We start from the raw sequence: 15,126 nt of genomic DNA on the forward strand, positions 1-15,126 counted from the left end.
CTACCCTAGCCTGCCTCTATACTGCCCTAGCCTGTCTGTATACTACCCTAGCCTGTCTATATACTACCCTAGCCTGTCCATATACTACCCTAGCCTTTCCATATACTACCCTAGTCTGTCCATATACTACCCTAGCCTTTCCATATACTACCCTAGTCTGTCTATATACTACCCTAGCCCAGTGGCGGTGCGTCCATTAAGGGCGCACGGCTGCCGCCCCCTCTCTTCGGCCACCCCCTCTGTGACTAATGGATAGATTCATGCATTGCATGAATCTATCCATGGCTTCCGCCACCCCTCCCCCCTTTTCGGACGCCGGGCGTCTGAATTATAGCGGCGGGGTATATTTTTGAAGCACCCGATTAGAGCCATAGGCTCTAATAGGCTTCAAAAAAGGTGAACTCGGAGTCCACCCAGGTGTGTTAGAAAAGCGAATTAATATTTTCTTTTCTAACACTGAACCGCTTCAGGAAGCACGGGTCTGCTACCCGTCACCTAATTGGCTGAAAGGACAGGCGATGCGATTGGACGCCTATCAGGAGGAGGGGAGGAGACGCATGGAGGACACATCTCACCGCTGTCTGACCTGCTGCAAGGTCCCACAGCTCGCCACTGTCACCCGCTGACTGACCTGCTGCCGAGACAGGGTAAGTGATGGACAGACGGTGAGCAGGGGGGTCACAGTGGCAACTTTTGATTGGCACAGTGACGGCATTTGATGGGTACAGTGACAGCATTTGATGGAGCGCAGTTGCACTATTTGATGGGCACAGTGGCTGCATTTGATGGGCACAGTGGCAGCATTTGATGGCACAGTATCAGTGTTTGATGGGCACAGTGGCTGCGTTTGATGGCACAGTGGCTGCAATTGATGGGCACAGTGGCTGCATTTGATGGGCACAGTGGTGGCATATGATTGGCACAGTGCCTGCATTTGATGAGCACAGTGCCTGCTTTTGATGGGCACAGTGGCTGTCCATTTACTACCCTATTCTGTCAATACACTACCCTAGCCTGCCCCAATACTGCCCTAGCCTGTCCATAGTCTACCCTGGCCTGTGTATATACTATCCTAGCCTGTCTATATTCTACCCTAGACTGTCTATATACTACCCATGCCCGCTCCTTGGAAATAAACATAATGGTATGTGATATAATTTTGCATATAGACAAGGTTCTGTTGCATGTAAATATGACTTTCTGATAAATGTAGTTTTAGTTTTAATTATCATAATATAAAATAATGGATGTGGGGGACTTTTGGTGGGTGTGATTTTTTTTTTTGGGGGGGGGGGACAGCATTTCATTCTTGGGCCAGCCCTGAGAACCTCCGTCAGGTTTTTATTGCTGTCAGAATGCATGAAAAGACATCTCAGAAAACAATAACAATAATCTCTAATGTTTCTGAATAGATGTCTTCTATTCCATTCTATTGTGTCACCTGTCTGAGGGAGCGGTGATTTTAGGAATTCTTTTTACGTAGAATATCTATGTAATACTCCCCAGGGTGGAGTGTAAATATCTAGAATTCTAAAACTCTTAATAACACCAAGAGCTAGAAGAAATACCATTTTGTATGAAAATGTGGGCTGCGGAATGGCTAAACTGAATGTGAGTACATAGAAAGCTTTCAGCTTAAAGCCATATTAAAGTCGAAACCAGAAATGGATTATAATGCAGCTTACTAATCATTAGATGATGACAATATTTTGGTACCAGACTCTACTAGCTTCAAAAAAGGACAGAAATGCAGCCGCCACAAATAATGATTGCCCCCAGCCTACCACAGTGCCCCCCTAGCCTGCTGTATTGCCCCCAGCCTATTAACCCTAACCCCTCCAGCCACCCATAGTACCCCCAACCTGCAACAGTGTCCCACTCACCCCTACAAATACTCGCAGTGCCCCCCCCTCAGAGGCGGCTCTAGGCTTTGTGAGGCCTTAGGCAAAACTTACACATGAGGCCCCACGGACTGGGACGCTCCGTGATGAGGCCGCTATTCCTCAGGCTGCGGGCAGTATCTGATTTGTCCATCAGCTCCTAAGCCACAGAGTCCCAGTGGAGGTAGGCGGAGCCACCGGCGTCAACTTCAGTGATTGAGAACAGGCAAATTAGGCGGCCGCGAGGCCCCTGTGAGTGCGAGGCCTTAGGTGACCGCCTAATTTGCCTAATTAGAGAGCCACCTCTGCCCCCCCTACCCCCTATTCCCAGTCCCTGCAGTGCCTTCAAGTCTCCCACAATACCCCTGCAAAGTCCTCAGCCTCCTGGAGAGACCACCAGTGACCCCATCCCCTACAGTCCCCCCCCCCACTAGAAATCCCATCCATTACAGCAGTGGTCTCAAAACTGCGACCCAGATGCAGCCCTTCCCTTGCTTTTATCTGGCCCTTGGAGCACTAATTCTTCCACTGATACCAACAATGGGGCATAATTCCCTCCCCACTAACACCAGTGAAGGTGCACAGTTCCTCCCAGTGACACCAACAATTGGGCACAATTCCTCCCAACGACACCAACAATTGGGCACAATTCCTCCCAATGACACCAACAATGGGGGCACAATTCCTCCCACTGACACCAACAATTGGGCACAATTCCTCCCAATGACACCAACAATGGGGGCACAATTCCTCCCACTGACACCAACAATGGGGGCACAATTCCTCCCACTGACACCAACAATGGGGGCACAATTCCTCCCAATGACACCAACAATTGGGCCCAATGACACCACTGATGGGGCATGAATCCTTCCAATGGGGTACAATCCCTCCCACAGACACCAGCGATGGGTCGCAAATTACTCCCACTGACACCAAAGATGGGGCCTTTTTTAGGGGTTGCTAAAGCCATAGCTCCCAACTGTCCCGGATTTCGAGGGACTGTCCCTGATTTGGAACAACGTCCCCCTATTCCTCTTTTCCCCCTCATTTGTCCCTCATGTTGGTCTGATTTATATAGTTGCTTAAAAAAATTTACTTTTTATCTTTCAAAAAGTGTTTCCCAGAGCTAAATCTTTCATCCAAATTATAAATTGCTGCATTTGTAAATTTTAAAAGCCAATATAAAAGAATAGTAGTGGTAAAAAAAAAGTCCCTTGTGGATTCAATTAACCTTTTTTTTTTTTGGTTAATTCTCCTTTAAGGGGGTGTGGCCAGGGGGCGAGTCCTATACCCATGGCTTTTTTTCAGTGGGAACGCAGGGGAATGCAGTTTCGGCACCTCCAGCACTGAACGTATGTAATGGCAGGGAATGCTGGGTTGTGCTTCAGTGTCTATTGATGCTGGCTGCTGGTGGATCTATTGTTGCTGGAGGGGATCTATTTCTGCAGAAGGGTTGATTGCTGCTGGGGAAGTCTATTGTTGCTGGTGGGGGATCTATTGTTATTGGGGTGGGTCTTATGTTGCTGGGAGGTCAGCTGTCGCTGGGAGGGATCTACTGTTGAGGGAGCAGTCTATTATAGCTGGCTGCTAGAGGGTCTATTGTTGCTGGGGGTATTTTGTTGTAGGTGGTCCATTGTTGCGGGGGGAGGGGGGGTCTATTGTTGTTGGCTGTGGGGGGTCTATTTTACTACTTTTCTTGTTATCAATAACAAATTCCACACAAATGACTTAGTACCACCAATGCTACTTAGTTCTGTATTCTCTGAAAGGGGAAGTGCTGGGAGGTGGGTGGGGGTTGGAACCAAGGACTGGTGCTCAGAGGTAGGTAGGGGCAAAGACAATGGGTAACTCCCAAAAGGGAGAGTTCCTGCACCTATTCTCTGAGAAAAAAAGCCTTGCCTATACCTACATACATTTGCTAGTAGGTGTCCCTTATTCCCATCTCAAAATGTTGGGAGGTGTGCTAAAGCTCTGCTATGTGTCCTATTTAAACTGTGTTATAAACATCCAGAACAGCTGCACCATTAAAAAGTCATCTTTACACTACAATAAAAACAGATTTGAAGAATGGTGCGCTTATTCAAAAATAATGTGACAAAAATAATAATTTATAATAATATATAATTGTAATCTGACACAAAAGTGACAATCCAACCGTGCTATGAAAAAAAAAAAGGTGGTATAAAAAATTTAAAAAGTCCCATATAAAAGTCTTTTTTAAAGACTATATACTCTTATAACTTCTTAAAAAGCTTCTTCACAATGAAAACTTCCAGTGATACGTGACGCCACCTCCACCACCACCAAGTGAATTGCCCGCTCACCTTAGGGGGCGACCCCACTGGGTCTAATCGTGCCTTTAAGATATCTTAGATGTTCCTGGATTTGCTGCTTTATTGGGTCTCTCCAACCCTTTCTTAATGGGAAATGCCTGTCTTGAAGAACAGTAACTGGCCCCTTGTTTATGAAGTTTGGAGACCACTGCCCTACAGGGCCAACAAGTCTGCTGCAGAGTCTCCTAATTCCCTTCGGAACCCCCTTCCCACCACAGTGACATGGGGCACTATTCCTTCCACTGATACCAATAATGGGGCACTATTCCTTCCACTATTACCAGTGATGGGGCACTATTCCTTCCACTGATACCAATGATGGGGCACTATTCCTTCCACTGATACCAATAATGGGGCACTATTCCTTCCACTATTACCAGTGATGGGGCACTATTCCTCCCACTGATACCAATGATGGGGCACTATTCCTTCCACTGATACCAATGATGGGGCACTATTCCTCCCACTGATACCAATGATGGGGCACTATTCCTCCCACTGACACCAATGATGGGGCACTATTCCTCCCACTGATACCAATGATGGGGCACTATTCTTCCTACTGAAACCAGTGATGTAATGCTAGTCTTTCTGCTGACACCCCAATGATGGTGTGCTATTCTTCCTACAGATGCCAATAATGAGGTACTATTATTTTCACTGACACCAATGATGGGGCATTATTCCTTCCACAGATACCAATGATGGGGCACTATTCCTTTCACTGAATCCAATGATGGGGCACTATTCCTTCCACTAATACCAATGATGTGGCACTATTCTTCCTACTGACACCAATGATGGGGCACTATTCCTCCCACTGACACCAATGTTGGGGCACTATTCCTTCCACTGACACCAATGATGGGACACTGTTCTTCCCACTGACACCAATGATGGGGCACTATTCCTCCCACTGACACCAATGATGGGGCACTATTCCTCCCACTGACACCAATGATGGGACACTATTCCTTCCACTGACACCAATGATGGGGCACTATTCTTCCTACTGACACCAAGGATGGGGCACTATTCTTCCTATGGATACCAATGATGGGGTACTTTTCCTTCCACTGATACCACCGACAGGGCACTATTCCTCCCACTACCAATGACACCAATAATGGGGCACTATTCCTCCTACTGATACCAATATCCAGGGACAGTAAACTGGCCCTTTGTTCAGAAAGTTTGGCGACCCCTGGCTTTAAAGGATAAGTTCACCTTTTGTAACATGTTACATCCACATTCAGGGTGTAACGCGGAGCTCGTAAAAATGCCCTGGCCCCCCACACCCATCCCCCCCAGTCCTCGTTTTGACAGTGAACAAACGCGGCCGTGCAGGGCTTCGCATAGCGGGCCGCGTCATTCATTCACAGTGTTCTGTGCATTAGAAAACTACAAGTCCCTGTTAAGGGCTGTAGCAGTACGAGGTACGAGCAGAGAGCTTACATTGACAGTCTGCAGGAGACCTGCATGGCACCCGCCATCTGCTAATTGTGGGCGCAATGCTTTCCAGGCTCCTGGGGGGGGGGGGAGTACATTTTTAATTTTTTTGAAAAAGTAAACATACCCTTCAGGCTGGGTTCACATATAAGTACGGAGCGGCTCACAGCAGGAGTCCAGTGTGTCCCTGTTCACACCGTTTCAGGTCCGGTTTCAGCCTGAATTTTGGGCTGAATTTGGACCTGAAATGGACCAAAAGACGCACAGGGCTCCTGTGCAAATCGCACCGGTTCCGCTGTGTAGATATGTGAACCGGCTCCATAGAGAGCTGGTCACAATCTCCAGCTGTGCGAATTGGATGCGGAGAAATCCACATCCACATCCAATTTGCACTAGTGTGAGCCCAGCCTTAAGTTAAAAAAAACTTCCACTGTCTGTGCCCCCCCCTCCCCCTCCAAACACTTATCTGACACCATTCTCAATCCAGCTCTGTTCCCGCCGGTAGCCCCGCCCTGCTCTCTGTTCCTGCATTCAGGAAGGAGGAGCAAGTAGGGGGGTGGGGGGGGTGGGAGAGCAATGCTGTGTATCTATAGACACACACAGCCCAGCTCAGGATCGGGATTGAAGAGGAGGAGCCTAGAGCACTGGTTGGGGACTTCAGAAGAGGAGATACACAAATAATTTAACCACTTAAGGACTGGAAGGATTTACCTCCTTAATGCCCAGGCCATTTTTTTGCGATACGGCACTGGGTCGCTTTAAGTGACAATTGCGCGGTCGTGCGAAAACAAATTTGACGACCTTTTTTTTAACCCCCACAAAGAGAGCTTTCTTTTGGTGGTATTTGATCGCCTCCTGCTGTATGTATTTCTTTGCGTTATAAACTAAAAAAGAGCGACAATTTAGAAAAAAAATAAGCAATGTTTTTTACTTTTTGCTATAATAAATATCCCCTGAAAAAATCTTAAAAAATAAATGTATTCATCGGTTTAGGCCGATAAAAATTCTTCTACATATTTTTGGTTAAAAAAAAAAAATCGCAATAGTATATTGATTGCTTTGCGCAAAAGTTATAGCGTCTACAAAATAGGGATAGATTTATGGCATTTTTATTGATAATTTTTTTTTTATTATTAGTAATGGCGGTGATCAGAGATTTTTATCGTGACTGCAACATTATGGCGGACACATCGGACAATTTTGACACATTTTTGGGACCATTGTCATTAATACAGCGATCAGTGCTAAAAAATTGCATTGATTACTGTAAAAATGCTTGTTTACATTAGCATCTCCCCCGTTCTTCCTCACAGTGAGACGACCGCGGGTATCCCCGTGACATCGAGTCCGCGGGACCCATGATCGTGGTCACAGAGCACCGAACGCGCACAACCGCAATCTGCCTCTTAAAGGGCAACGTACAGGTACGTTAATCTGCCTGTATGTGCCCTTCTGCCGCAGTATTTCTGCATGAGGTGGTCAGGAAACAGTTAAGTGGTTAAATAACATACATACTGGGGGATGTTTCGGAACGATGCAGGAACAGCATTCACTGACAGTGTAATTTGGATTTTTTTTTTTTTTATACAATTAGCAATTGCATACAGCAGCAGAACCCCACTCTGAGAGTTTTCACCAGGGATAATAGGCCTAACTGGTATGCCTAACTTTTATTTAATATATGGGGATGGTGGTGGGGGGGTAAATGTAGGTGGTATAACCTGAGGTGGCTTAGGTAAACACTATTTTTGCATTTTCTTTGTTTTCTACTTCTTTTTATTTTATATTTTTTTAATGGCACACTGCAGAGCAGATAGTCAGTAACAAATGCATTTTTGGCTTTGAGCATGGCAAACTTAAAATAAAAGGCTCTATCAACATAAACTAAAAAAAAAACAAAATACCCTCCAAATAAATGAAAACTTAGCCACGCCCCCCCCCCACCCACCCACAACAAAAGCCATTGTAGTAGAAAAAAAAGTTTGCTATGGAAGGGAGAGCAGCTAAAAGTGACCACTGAAATCAAATCAACTACAAAATAAAATAAAATACAAAAAAGACCCCAATAATAAGAAAGTAAAGACAGCAAAGTGGTTGGTTGCTCAGAGAGCTAGCAATCAGAAATCAAATAGTTTCCTGACCCTAATCTCTCACTGTGCAGTTATCAGCTTTCCGTATGCTTTTCATACAACAGCTCCCAATTCACAGACACTATGGGGGAGAGATTTAAAGTGTAAGTAAACCCTCCTATCGCTTTCAAGGAAGCTGCCATCTTGGCCTCCGTTTAATCTACAACTGCCATGATGCCTGCACGTGTGGTCAGTTATGACACCAGCCATTGGATGGTTTGACAGTCTGGTGTGAGAGAACAACCAATGGGAGGGTTACATTCTTGGCACATGCCGAAAATTTAACTTATTTGAAAAGGTTAAAGGGATGGGTTTGCTTCCGCTTTAATCAAACTAGAGATGCACCGATACCATTTTTTTTACGAGTACCGATACTTTTTTTTTTTTATACTCGCCGATATCTACCGCAACTGTTTTGTTTACACTTCAGCTGTCAGCAATGGTAAAAGCATTGAAAAGTTATTTACAAATTAAATATATATATATATGTTTTTTTACATTTTGCGTTTTTTTTTTAAAGTGAAACGTAAATATGTGTTAAAGATGTTAAAATATTAACAAACCAAGCAAACAAAAAGTTTTAATTATTAATGGTTTATAAAGTAGAGGCGAACGAAAAAAATCATCAGGTAAATAATAATTAAATGGAGGAGAATAAGAAGTTAATTAAAGCTGATTAGAGTAAATTAAGGGTTAATAAGGGGTTAAACAGAGGAACATTTCATAAAAAAAACACTTGACAGGTTGCTTTAAACTGACTTCATCTGCAGATGGAACTTCATCCCTTTGATCTGTAGATGAAGAAACTTATAGATACAATGTTTCTCTTTATCTTTCTGTTTCGGTGGCTGAGCAAAGTTGTTGATAAACATTGCCCAGCTGCTTCCTTTTTTTTTTTGACAGCTCCAATTGGCGGACTTCTTTAAAGCAGAGGTCTGCGCATCCCTGTGAAAATTAAAAGCCAGCAGCTACACATACTGCATAATAATAGGACACTTACCTGTCCTGGAGTCCAGCAATGTCGGCACTGCAGCTGATGTTTCCATCATCTGTTGGGTGCTGCCGCCGCCATTGTGGGTGAGGGAACCCAGCAGTGTAGCCTTACGGCTTCAGCCCAGGTACCCGACTGCGCATACACGAGGCTCCCCTCCTCTCTCCTACTGGCCTGGCGACAGGGAGAGAAGGAGGGAGCCGAGCTGCTGGCATAATGCGCTGCAGTGAGATCTCCCAGAAGTAGGGACAGGATACCTGTCAAACCTGTCAGGTATCGGCTCCCCCCCCCCCCCAAAGGGGCCAAATGTGGCACCTGAGGGGGGGAGCAGACAAATGAGTGGAAGTTCCACTTTTGGCTGGAACTCCACTTTAACACTTCAGCTGTCAACAGGGGATCCCCACTGACAGCTGAATGAGTCAATGGTTGTTAAGGACGCGGTGGCCTCGCTCCTTAACAACTGATAAATGCTGGCTTTTTTTTTTTTTTTTACCTTTCAGCTGTCAGTAGGGGAGTCCCGCTGACAGCTGAAAGAACCGAGCCTGAAAGTATTGGTTAAAGGGACCCCTGTTAACCTAATCCATATGCTATGGAGATGTCCCAAACTTTTTTGTCATCGGAACGAGGTGGTATTTATGATTAATAGTGTTTTTTATCCTGGATGAAGGAGAAATCCCGGAGAAATATAGGATTTCAATAATTAGTAGCCTATTTCAGGCTCGTAAGCTTATAGCGCAAAGGTGGACATCACCATTTCCACCTACCAGAGGCGGACTGACCATTGAGCCACTCGGGCACTGCCCGAGGGCCCTGGGCCACTAGAGGGCCCCATCAGGGTTGCCAGCCTCAGTAAAACCAGGGACAGTATGTAAAAATCTGTGTTTTTTTTACATCTGTCTCTGAAATGCCCCTTACTGACAACCTTTTGGTCTAAAAATCCCGAGATTATAGCTGCCCCACCTCTCCAGTACCTTCTCAGCCAATAGAAACGTCTGTGTATACTGTGTGCACATGTATGTGTATACTGTGTGATTGTATACTGTGTGTGTGTATACTGTGTGTACATGTATGTGTATACTGTGTGATTGTATACTGTGTGTGTGTATACTGTGTGGCCCCATAATCTCTGATTGCCTGGGGGGCCCCATAATCTCCTATTGCCCGGGGGCCCCATGAGTTATCAGTCCGCCCCTGCCACCTACAATAGCAGAGTAGAAGATATAAATAAGGGAAACCCTTATTTAAGGAAAAATACATTTTTCTGCACATCCAGGGAATTTTGAAAAGATATGGAGAAGATGGCTTGATATTTTGGATATATAATTGGAGGATGGAATAGGGAGGGGGGAGAGAAAGGAGTACGGGCATTGAAGGGTTTTGTTTTGTTTTTGTTTTGTTTTTTTCATTGTGTTTTTATTATGTGCCGGGCTGTATGTTCTTTATTGTTTAAGTTATTGTCTGTATGAAAAAATAACAATAAAAAATTAAGCGATAAAAAAAAACTGGAGCACTCAGAATCTGGTAGCAAATCAGCTTCTATCTTCAGCTTGTTCAGTTAAGCTTTGACAGTAAAACCTGGAAGCTGATCGGTTTCTATGCAGAGCTGCACCAGATTTTGCGCTCTCCAGTTTTAGTAAATCCCCCCCCCATGTCTGCTCTGTGCCCCCCCCCCCTTTTATAGTGAAGGGGCAGGTTTATCCAAAACAGTGTACATATTTGCGAGAACACCACAGATATTCAAATAATGTCCAAAGGTTTTTTTTTGAAGAACGATGATATCACAGTGAAGAAAGTGCAACGCTTTGGAGCCACGCAGGTCCTCTTCGTCAGTCATGTCAATCTCAGACTCAAACTATCCAAAGCCAAGCTCAAAAAAAGTCCCCCACGTGCCTCTTCCCCTGATTTCCCTTTTAAAATCAGCAACTCAACCTTTTAACCTGTCCCCTCATGCCAAGGTGCTAGGTGTTCTGGACTCTGAACTCTCATTTTGGCCCCACATCCAATCAATGTCCAAAGTTTGCCGCCTCAATCTCTGCAACATCTCCAAGATACGCCCCTTCCTAACCAATGAAACCACAAAGCTCCTATAATTCACTCCCTGATCATCTATCGCCTTGACTACTGCAACTCCCTTCTCATTGGCTTACCTTTACATAGGCTATCCCCTATTCAGTCCATCATGAATGTTACTACCAGGGGCGTAACTACCACCATAGCGACCCATGCGGGCGCTATGGGGCCCGCAGCCGAGTGGGGCCCAGTGAGCATAAGAGCACCGCCGCCACAGTCTCCCAGCCAGGGGAAGAGAGAGGAAAGGAAGAGGCGAGCTGTCCGTATCAGCAGAGAGCTGAATTGCCCGATGTAAGAGCTTTCATTAGAACTTCCAATGTTCCCGGGGCTCATGTCACATAGCTCCATCTTTTGGCCCGGTGCCTTTGATAGACAGAACGCCGATCCAATGCAGGATGTGTGACGTCATCAAAGGCGTCAGGCCAAGAGGTGGGGCTATGTGACGATGAGCCCCGGGAAGACAGGAAATTCAAATGAAAGCTATTACAGTGGGCAATCCCGCTCTCTGCTGATCCAGGTGGCTTGCCTCTTCCTCTGCATAGGTGGGGCTGTATGGGGCACAGGCAGACCAGGCTGTAATGGGCACAGGTCACACTGTATTGGGCACAGGTCACGCTGCATTGGGCACAGGTCACGCTGTATGTGGCACAGGTCACGCTGCATTGACACTAGGGCAGCTGTGGGGGGGGGGGGGCTGTTTGCAGGGAGGCCCCATACAACATTTTGCTATGGGGCCCTGCTATTTCTAGTTACGCCCCTGGTTACTACCAGACACATCCACCTTACCAACCCTTCAGTGTCATCCACCCCTTTATGCCAATCCCTCCATTGGCTTCTTCTCACCCAACAAATTAAATTCAAGATACTAACAACAACTTACAAAGCCATCTGTGACAGACCCAGCCAGGACAGGGGCTTTTGGAGAGGACTAGGGTCAAGCCTCCTACCTACTGATTATGGCCCATAGAGAAAGCAGATCGTTCTATAATGATGGACAACTCCTTAATGGATGCTGAGAGCGTGGTTTAGCTTACTCCTCTCAATAAGGACAATAAAGCTTCACTCTGGAGTGGATGGAAAGGTGTAATATTAATCTTGTACAGGTTAGTGGTCAGAGGGAATATGGCGGCCCTCCTGCAGACTGGGTTGGAGAGGTTCCTTCACTTGGGACAGAAATATTTATCAACAACTTCCCTTAAGAAATCTATGAGGATAAATTAATTCCACCTTTTCAGACTGCTGGAATATTGTAGGAGTTTGTCTCATAGACTGTTGTAGACTTTTAGTTTGAGGTGGGGTGGGGTTTGTTATGTGTTTATTGTTAAGTGTCTTTCTCCCATTGTTAATTGGGCCACCTATTGTTTCTGTCTGTCTGCTAGTATTAGGTCCACTCCGCCTTGATAGCAAACTATTGTGGGATGTTATATGTTTATGTGGTTTAGCTTATGGCTTAATTAAATCACTGTCAGCTATTAGTTGCTGGGGGGGGGGGGGGGGGTTCTCTAACGGTCCTTTCTGCTGGTAAGGCTGTCTATGTGCCCAGTTACAGTTTGAATGTACCTGTGTCTCATGTTACTAAGTGTACAGTTTACCTCACCCTATGTTATTATGCAAAGAAGGGGGGGGGGGGGATTGTCCCAGAGTGTATATCTCTTACCTGTGTTTCAATAAACAGTTGATGTTTTGTGCCATCCTACGCTGTGTCCTGACAAGTGACTGGGTGAGCTAAGGAATCTTGGATCGTTCTGTTATTGAGCAAGGGAAGCTTATATGATCGACATACTCCTCGAGAGTACCGGGGTCCATCACACCATCTACACCTCGGCCCCCAGCTACATCATTAGCCTGATCTCAAAATACCAACCAAATCGTCCTTTTCGTTCCTCCCAAGACCTCCTGCTCTCTAGCCCCCTTGTCACCTCATCCCACGCTCACCTCCAGGACTTCTCCAGAGCCTCTCCCATCCTCTGGAACTCTCTACCCAAATCTGTTAGACTATCTCCTACTCTGTCCAATTTCAGGTGATTCCTGAAAAATCACCTTTTTTGAGAAGCCTATGTGGCCCCCCACCTAACAACTGTACATTTATTTTCTCCATCAGCCCATCCCCCACAGTTGAAAACACAAATCTATTGCTCTCGGGCTAATAAAAAGGTCCTGAAAGATAGCAGCTAGCACAATATTGTTGGAGACAATAAACATTAGTATTGGTAAAGGTGCAGCGCTGTACTAAATAAGGTCCCTAATAAATAAAAAGTTCATAGGGCGCCCGAGAGAGGAAACATGAAGTATGCCATCGCCGCTGCCAGTGTGAAGGAGACACCGCAGGAGAGGAGACAGCAAGGCTGCATGTAAGGACGGACTCTGCTGGGGACGCCTGATGGCATCTGGTGGCAGGCAACGTGGCTAGTGACACGCTCAGGGCTCCCACTGATTCTGCATTATGTTTGGAATGAAATGAGGAGTGTTGAAATGTTATGAGGGCCCTTGAGCGGTTCTGGAGATCCTTTTATCACCCCCAATACACCGAGGACAGTTGGTGCACCTGACACGTTCTGGAGGGCTTATTACTGTATATACAGGCTTCCCTTGATCCTCTGTAACGGGGGATCACGGGCTTCCGATAAGCAGTAACCCCTTATATTTTGGAGGTGGAGTTCCGCACTAGTCCTTCATTCAACTGTGAAGAATATACTTTTAATGGATGGACACTAACCATTGTTTTACTTCACAGGTGTTATCACTGCGTGGGCCTTTGGACATCATTTCATCTGGCCCATTCACTTTGCTATATATGGACATTTTCTATATCTTTATTACACTAACCATTTAGATGTTTGGCAATTTATGATTTGTATATTTCCTTTGTTCAATATAGGGTCCTATAAAACCAATCATATGACCCGCTTTTGTCATCTAATTGGTGCATGAGTCATGAGAGCACTTTTATTTTATATATATTTTTATATGTTTAGCGCGATTTTATGTTTTCCACATACATAAAATAGTTGACTAATTCATGGAACAAGGTGACATTTTCATCAGCTATAAATATGAAATGCCTCCAGAAAAATACTTCAGTCTGTAAAGATGGCTTTAAAGTTAAAACAGCTCGGGGCTAAGTCCTGCCTGGGAGAGGCCCATTTACTCTACGTCACCTCATCTCCACCTTCTAGTTTCTACGTAAGACAGACGCATGGCATTCCATCTGGACAGATGAGTATATAAGTAGCTGAGTGATCGGTAATTGTACACAGACCCTCCACCACCTCACTCCAACTGTCTTTCCTAAGGGTGGCAAAACTCAACTGACAACTGACTTTGTGCGCTTGTTGGAAGAACATCAAGTTGTTGGAAGCCTCTTGTAGACCCAGAACATTTCCACACCACATTTGTCGGTGAGTATAAAACTTTGATTTCTAAGTCATTTATAGCTCATGGCAAACAATCAGGACGAAATTATCATTTTCTAAAGCTGCCCATAGGGGGGGGATATCATGAGAGAATGATGGAGGCTGCCATTGGTGGCTCTTCATTTTGTGATTGCTGGTTGATTGATTATCATGATCATTCTTTGGCTTCATTGCTCTCTGGGTTGCTGGCTTTGTAACATATTTAATTGCAATATAAGGACTTATTTAATTATCCAATCAATTGTTGGAAGTTCTAATGGAAATTGAACAGTAAACATGTGTGTGGTGAGCTTTAGATTTACCAAATCCATGTAACATAAGGACTACTAGGGATGTGATTTGTAATCAGTCAGGCAGAACCTACTCAATAAGATCTATAGGAGAATGTACAATCAGCTTCTACTGTGTATGGTCAACTCAACAGTTTTTTTTCACAGGTTTGAATTTTATTGTTTGTAGTTATAAATGTGTATATATTATTCTCTTCTCCAATATTGTTAAGTCTGGTATGTTACACACACACACACACACATATATATATATATATATATATATATATATATATATATATATTGTATTGTATTGTAACATATATGGATGTTTGTTGTATTTTTTTATTTGTATTTATTTTGTTTTATTTTTTACTGTATTTTACTGTATTGCATTACAGCACTGAATCTTATTGTTTATTGGTAGTTATAAATGAATATATGCAATAACATTTATATCTATCTATATGTCTATGAATATAGATATATCTATAGATATATAGATATATATTTATATATCTATATAGATATATATAGATATATTTTTTTTTTTCTCTGATCAAATATTGTTAAAGTGATTGTAAACCTT

Source organism: Aquarana catesbeiana, linkage group LG10 (genome assembly GCF_042186555.1).
Source record: "Aquarana catesbeiana isolate 2022-GZ linkage group LG10, ASM4218655v1, whole genome shotgun sequence".
NCBI lineage: Eukaryota > Metazoa > Chordata > Amphibia > Anura > Ranidae > Aquarana > Aquarana catesbeiana.